Source organism: Bombina bombina, chromosome 1, assembly GCF_027579735.1.
Source record: "Bombina bombina isolate aBomBom1 chromosome 1, aBomBom1.pri, whole genome shotgun sequence".
In the NCBI taxonomy this organism is placed as follows: Eukaryota; Metazoa; Chordata; class Amphibia; order Anura; family Bombinatoridae; genus Bombina; species Bombina bombina.
The window spans coordinates 396108391-396116662 of record NC_069499.1 but is presented as its reverse complement, the minus strand read 5'-3'; positions in this window follow the sequence as shown (position 1 = coordinate 396116662).

Sequence of the window (8272 nt, the reverse complement as noted above, 5' to 3'; positions counted from 1 at the left end):
TCTAATTAATATATTGCCTTGGATGAATAGGGTTCCCAAAATATAAGCTATAAGATACAATAATAGTCTAGGATCAGGGGATAAACTACTATAATACTTTTAGTCTACTGAGTTCCAGTTTTATATGTAGGGGGTCCATAGTGCAAACTATATTACTTCATAGTACTACATGACCCATGGATGTTCATCCATAATAACTATCTAGCTCACTGACCACTCCAATATGACTCCCTACCCCCCCACCTATGCTCCCAAAGGCTTAATCATTGTGGTCTTGGTGTCTTTTCATTTGAAGCGCCAATATCACTCCTTAGAGCTCAACGTATTATGTTACTTAAGCATGCAACATAGCCTAGTATCATATCAGAAACCTCCGCCTCCCCTCCCTCCATTCTCCAAGCGGTGCTTACCCACTGTTTCCCTCCAACTACTATAAAACCCAAAAGTGGCTATTCTTTTGACTATCATATACGATTCAATTAACGCATCTAAAATGGTCCACAAGTGACCTGCCAATTAGTCTGCCCATTAAGCTAAAAATATAAAATAGAGGTTTGAGAAGCCTTGCTATTACTGTATACGGTTATATTTATCCATTGTCTTACAAATGTTACTGTTTCTTATTTATTGATATGTTTGTTTCTGACCTTATAAGGCGTTCATTGTCTGATGTTTGTATCGCAAAACCTCAATAACATTTTTTTACTGTTTGTTACCTTTCATGTTTGACTGGCACGGCCAATAAACATTCCATTCAGCAAGCTGTTGGTTTCAGCATTTTTTGTGAACTGTATGTATGTACGACTATAACTCCTTAACTGCTGAGTCATTTCCACCCCTGTGCTGAGCTGTTTTAAAATTTTTAGATGCTGCTCACATTTGATCCACACTGTAGGCCATTTTTCAGTGAAAAACCCCCCACACATATTAAATATTATTTGTTTAGCAGACTCAACAGATTCAAATTATACCATTAATTTATGTATATATCATGATCTGTGAGAACTATATATATTTTTATTGAAATGTTAATAAATAAGGTTGCAAACAAAAGTGTTTTTTTTCTCTATAGTCAAAAGAAAGAAGGGGTTATCCTCATATAAATTATAATTATATAAATTTGATGCGCACATAGGGGCTCCTATGAGCCTCATCTCAAATAAATACACATTTATTCAACCCAGGTGATAACTACAGTGATCATGTGACTATTACAACTTATTTAGTGGCTTTATTTTAAAGAGGGCTTATAGGTGTTAAAATAGGGGTTCTTGAGGGTCTCTATGACTTTTTGATGGCCTATTATAAGTCCCTACAGAAAACCCCTCATTAAAAGTATTACAATTTTAATAAACAAGTTTGTAAACAAAAGTATGTATGTTTTTTCAACTCTATAGTGAAAAGAATAAAGGGATATCCTCAAATAAATGACAAGTAAAATTCAAATATGGGCTTTATTGTAGATAGGGGATTCTGGGGTTTAATTTAAGGAGGCATGGGAGTCTCTAGGCCTTTTTGATTGCCTGTTATAATGTGCTTAAACATGTGTATTTTAGCAGGCAATTACCTTTAAAATGGGGGTGTGTAGGACTTAAGGGAACTGAGATTTAGGGTTTAAATACTTAACCCCTAGCCAGCTCACTAAAGTTAAGTACAGCTGTTCTGCTCCACTTTTATGGTGACATTTTTACCAACATCCCTGGATTGCTCTGGTGATGCTACTTAGCTGCCTCATAGTGCCTGGTAAGCATAGGGTGACTCTGATTACCCCAAAAATTCTCCCAGGATGAATACATGTGGTTGCCATCCACGCAAAAAGCATTACATGCATTTATATGAAAATTGGTGGGGGCGGAGCTAGCTACTGGAGTGGATTGTCGCATCTATGCAGAGCTCCCGGCTCTGGATAAACTATATGGGGCTTATCTACCTTATCCTATAGTTAAAAGTCACTCAGAGGTAGACCCCAACCTTATATGCTTTTTAGGAATGAGTCCGGGAGCATAAAAAAAGCTTTATTCTGAAAAAGCTGATAACCAGAAAAGCGTCAGATCGCGACTCTACAATCATGGCGAGCTGCCAAGATCAGCGCACACAAACACAGGGAACTGGAGGATTGCCGGCTTCTGAAGAACTCCGTCTAACTGCAGATTTATACCGAGCGGAGCCATTGGAGAGTGCACAAGTTTTAAGTGAGTGCGGGCATAATTTTGAGGACAATCTAACAAAGATACCGCTTAACTTTTCCATATAAACACCTTCTCAGAATAAAACACTCACCTCGATATAGACAGGCAACAAGTGTGGGCAAAACTGAGTTATAGACAGCACCCACGAAACTACAGCGCCATTTTGATTACCTGTTGCGCAGTTAGAATTTCAGTAGCAGTGCTTAAGCCCTTACACGCATCTTCCTGATCTCCTGTCCATAATCAAAACAGCAGCGCATCCAAGACTCAGACAGCCTGAGAAGCCCCCCTCATTTGGATCATTAAAGCTATACCAGGCATTGGCTATAGGGAAACTTATATAATCTCTATATTATTCCTAAACTGACAAAGTAACAGCACACATATTTTTTGCTCCCTTCACACAACAAAAATAAAGCTTGGTTCTGTATACTGTGGAGTTTGATCCTGCTGCTCTAACGGTGTTATTAACTGGAATGATCCTCTGGGATACAAGCTAGTATTATTTGGGAATAAAATAAAACCATATCCATTCTCCAATAGCAGGGTAACAGGCTAGAGATCACCGAGTATTGGATGCATATACAAGCAGCCCACAAAGAGCTTTTAAATACAGCATCGTAATAATACTATCTGCACATCGGGAGTACTTTCTGGCAACAACTGTCCTATCAAGTTTCACGGTCACACAAGAGGATATATAGTCAACTTATACATACTAAGGAGAACGCTCAAACTTGCAAAGCATCAAATAGATACTGGCAAATAGATCCACTGTGTAATGCCTAATAAAAAATTACAGAGGAGCCAGGATGAGCATGGAGATAGACGGCTAGCTCCGTGCTTCTCAAAGCATAAAAAGGCTTAAAAGCTTAAACAAAAGAAATCAAAACAAACTGGCAACCCTTAAAAACCCTTAAAAAGATGTAACACAGGATCTATTGCTACCTACACATCTCCTTGGGTCCTAATACCACTAAATATTTGGTTAACTCTCATAAAGGTGGTTCTTTGTATAGCAATAGTTATTTCTTTTCTTCGTGGTCAATTTTTTCCCATTGCCCTAATAATACTTTCTTGAGACAAAAAAGTAAAAGTTGGTGCTGTCGGTGGATGAGACTTTGAAAAAAAAATAATAATTAAAGAACAACCTGGGGATGATGATGTGGTGTAATCCATGTATTTTGAGGCAGACCAACTTTGCTTATACTTGACAGCCTACGGGAGCTGATATTCTGACAGCAATCTGAACCGGGCTTTTTAGAAAAAGTCATAAACTGTTATAACTCGCACTCAGAGCAATATAATTCCACAAGCTATACTTAAGAGGAAGACACATGAACTGTGACTACGCTACACTGCAACCACGCTATAACTACGCTGAAGCTGTAAGATGGCAGGATGTCACTGTACATAGCTTAAGGGCATTCGACCTTCAAAGTGTTAAAGTGTAGCACAATTAAAACCGGGACTGTATGTTTGCTATGTTCTGATTTTATTTTTGGTGATCCCCCATAAGAGTCTTAGTTTTCTTCTCTACTTTTGCCCTGTCTACATGTTCACCCTTCACCACCATAGAGATCAAAGGTTTCTTTTACTACAAGAGTTACTAATTAAGGAGACCTGCACATGCACAGTGCCCCAGTATCAGTTTATTAAGTGTCGGTATTTATTTAATGTAAGATAGGTTCCCTACACACGCAGCCGCAGGTAGTTAGTAGTTTCCATGTAAACCATACTCAGATTAATCTATCTTGTTTTGCGTGTACAGATGTATATTGTTGTTATCTATCTCATTAAGGGCCAAAGTATGGACTCTGACAGACTGAGCTTTTCCATCGCTATGATTGAAACCACTATACACAGAGTTTATATATACATGCACTCCTCATATGCTTATATTTCTACAAGGTGCCCTAGGAATACCTACATTAGATATGTGCTAGGTACTGCGTGTGCTAGGTACTGCGTGTGCTAGGTGCTGCGTGTGCTAGGTACTGCGCGTGCTAGGTACTGCGTGTGATAGGTACTGTGTGTGCTAGGTGCTGAGTGTTCTAGGTGCTGTGTGTGCTAGGTACTGCGTGTGCTAGGTGCTGCGTGTGCTAGGTGCTGCGTGTGCTAGGTGCTATATGTGCTAGGTACTGCATGTGCTAGGTACTGCGTGTGCTAGGTATTGCATGTGCTAGGTGCTATATGTGCTAGGTACTGTGTGTGCTAGGTACTGCGTGTGATAGGTACTGCGTGTGCTAGGTGCTGAGTGTGCTAGGTGCTGCGTGTGCTAGGTGCTGCGTGTGCTAGGTACTGCGTGTGCTAGGTGCTGCGTGTGCTAGGTACTGCGCGTGCTAGGTACTGCGTGTGATAGGTACTGTGTGTGCTAGGTGCTGAGTGTTCTAGGTGCTGTGTGTGCTAGGTACTGCGTGTGCTAGGTGCTGCGTGTGCTAGGTGCTGCGTGTGCTAGGTGCTATATGTGCTAGGTACTGCATGTGCTAGGTACTGCGTGTGCTAGGTATTGCATGTGCTAGGTGCTATATATATTTTATTTTTGGTGATCCCCCATAAGAGTCTTAGTTTTCTTCTCTACTTTTGCCCTGTCTACATGTTCACCCTTCACCACCATAGAGATCAAAGGTTTCTTTTACTACAAGAGTTACTAATTAAGGAGACCTGCACATGCACAGTGCCCCAGTATCAGTTTATTAAGTGTCGGTATTTATTTAATGTAAGATAGGTTCCCTACACACGCAGCCGCAGGTAGTTAGTAGTTTCCATGTAAACCATACTCAGATTAATCTATCTTGTTTTGCGTGTACAGATGTATATTGTTGTTATCTATCTCATTAAGGGCCAAAGTATGGACTCTGACAGACTGAGCTTTTCCATCGCTATGATTGAAACCACTATACACAGAGTTTATATATACATGCACTCCTCATATGCTTATATTTCTACAAGGTGCCCTAGGAATACCTACATTAGATATGTGCTAGGTACTGCGTGTGCTAGGTACTGCGTGTGCTAGGTGCTGTGTGTGCTAGGTGTTGCGTGTGCTAGGTGCTATATGTGCTAGGTACTGCGTGTGCTAGGTACTGCGTGTGCTAGGTGCTGCGTGTGCTAGGTACTGCGCGTGCTAGGTACTGCGTGTGATAGGTACTGTGTGTGCTAGGTGCTGAGTGTTCTAGGTGCTGTGTGTGCTAGGTACTGCGTGTGCTAGGTGCTGCGTGTGCTAGGTGCTGCGTGTGCTAGGTGCTATATGTGCTAGGTACTGCATGTGCTAGGTACTGCGTGTGCTAGGTATTGCATGTGCTAGGTGCTATATGTGCTAGGTACTGTGTGTGCTAGGTACTGCGTGTGATAGGTACTGCGTGTGCTAGGTGCTGAGTGTGCTAGGTGCTGCGTGTGCTAGGTGCTGCGTGTGCTAGGTACTGCGTGTGCTAGGTGCTGCGTGTGCTAGGTGCTGCGTGTGCTAGGTGCTATATGTGCTAGGTACTGCGTGTGCTAGGTACTGCGTGTGCTAGACAGACTGAGCTTTTCCATCGCTATGATTGAAACCACTATACACAGAGTTTATATATACATGCACTCCTCATATGCTTGTATTTCTACAAGGTGCCCTAGGAATACCTACATTAGATATGTGCTAGGTACTGCGTGTGCTAGGTACTGCTTGTGCTAGGTGCTGCGTGTGCTAGGTGCTATATGTGCTAGGTACTGCGTGTGCTAGGTGCTGCATGTGCTAGGTGCTATATGTGCTAGGTACTATGTGTGCTAGGTATTGCGTGTGCTAGGTGCTATATGTGCTAGGTACTGCGTCTGCTAGGTACTGCGTGTGCTAGGTGCTATATGTGCTAGGTACTGCGTGTGCTAGGTGCTGAGTGTGCTAGGTGCTGCGTGTGCTTGGTGCTATATGTGCTAGGTACTGCGTGTGCTAGGTACTGCGTGTGCTAGGTGCTGAGTGTGCTAGGTGCTGAGTGTGCTAGGTGTTGAGTGTGCTAGGTGCTGTGTGTGCTAGGTACTGCGTGTGCTAGGTGCTGCGTGTGCTAGGTGCTGCGTGTGCTAGGTGCTATATGTGCTAGGTACTGCATGTGCTAGGTACTGCGTGTGCTAGGTATTGCATGTGCTAGGTACTGCGTGTGCTAGGTACTACGTGTGATAGGTACTGCGTGTGCTAGGTGCTGAGTGTGCTAGGTGCTGCGTGTGCTAGGTGCTGCGTGTGCTAGGTACTGCGTGTGCTAGGTGCTGCGTGTGCTAGGTGCTGCGTGTGCTAGGTGCTATATGTGCTAGGTACTGCGTGTGCTAGGTACTGCGTGTGCTAGACAGACTGAGCTTTTCCATCGCTATGATTGAAACCACTATACACAGAGTTTATATATACATGCACTCCTCATATGCTTATATTTCTACAAGGTGCCCTAGGAATACCTACATTAGATATGTGCTAGGTACTGCGTGTGCTAGGTGCTGAGTGTGCTAGGTGCTGCGTGTGCTTGGTGCTATATGTGCTAGGTACTGTGTGTGCTAGGTACTGCGTGTGCTAGGTGCTGAGTGTGCTAGGTGCTGAGTGTGCTAGGTGCTACATGTGCTAGGTACTGCGTGTGCTAGGTGCTGAGTGTGCTAGGTGCTGCGTGTGCTAGGTGCTATATGTGCTAGGTACTGCGTGTGCTAGGTGCTGCGTGTGCTAGGTGCTGCGTCTGCTAGGTGCTATATGTGCTAGGTACTGCGTGTGCTAGGTGCTGCGTCTGCTAGGTGCTGCGTCTGCTAGGTGCTATATGTGCTAGGTACTGCGTGTGCTAGGTATTGGGTGTGCTAGGTGCTATATGTGCTAGGTGCTGCGTGTGCTAGGTGCTGCGTGTGCTAGGTCCTGTTTGTGCTAGGTGCTGTTTGTGCTAGGTACTGCGTGTAGTTCCTAAGCTGTCATCTCCTACAACTAACCCTGACATTACCTAATAGTCTTGCCTCTTCTTTAAAACAATCACTCACTCCTTTTGTCGACTAGTATGTTTGCAGAACCTGCTCCTCAATTTATGTGATCAAATTTATTTATATATTGTAAAGCAGCTTGTACTAACTTTGCTTTTTGGAGTACTAAATTTAAATGTATTCTATGCGCCCCCCCCCCCCCCCCATAGCTAGAGCCCACATCAGGGTTCAACCTAGGTGAATTATTTTCACCTCAAATCCTTGCAATTTACTTATGACTTATCAATGTTTTGACGGTTATTGCAACCGGACCTGCGTGTCCGATCCTTTTCTCTGTGTATGTTTGAACAGGGGTCCTGCGTGTCCCCAAGTGTAACCTTTCTTTCTAAAACAGAATAAAAATTCATTTAAAAAAAAAATAATTGGTGTATACTGTCTCTTTAAGCCTAATTTTCCCTATCTTTCTGCCTTCTTGCTATTAACATCTACAGTTGCCTTAAAGGGACAGTAAAGTCTAAATTAAACTTCCATGGATTGGATAAAGCATGACATTTTACACAACTTTCTAATTTCTAATTTATCTAACTTTCTAATTTATTTTGATTACCAATTTATTAGTTCTCTTGATTCCAATTTGTTGAAGAATATTCCTAGGTGAGCTCATGAGATTGCATGTGACCTCACTAACAGCATATATTTTGTTACTATTGCATATACTTGCTGTCATTTTCTATCAAAATAACAGGAGTATTGCAGTATATAGTGATATCTTTTTTATTCGATTAACTGTGTCCTCTCTTCCTTCAGACCTGAGGAAGGGAGGACGCACACTTGAAAGCTTGTCTTGTACTATGTTATGTTAGTACAATAAAAAAAGGTATCTCTGCATTCTGCTATACTCTTGTCATTTTGATATTTAAAGGGGCATGACACTTACAGATAGATTATACATTTTTAAACAACTTTCCAATTTACTTTTGTTATCAGTTTTGCTTCATTCTCTTGTTATCTTTTATTGAAGAAGCATCAATGCATTCCTGGGAGCTAGCTGCACACATTTGTAAGCCAATGAAAATGGGTATACAAGTTCAGCCCCCAATCAGAAGCTAACTCCAAGCTCCTGAGCCTATCTAGATATGATCTTCAACAAATGATACCAAGAGAAT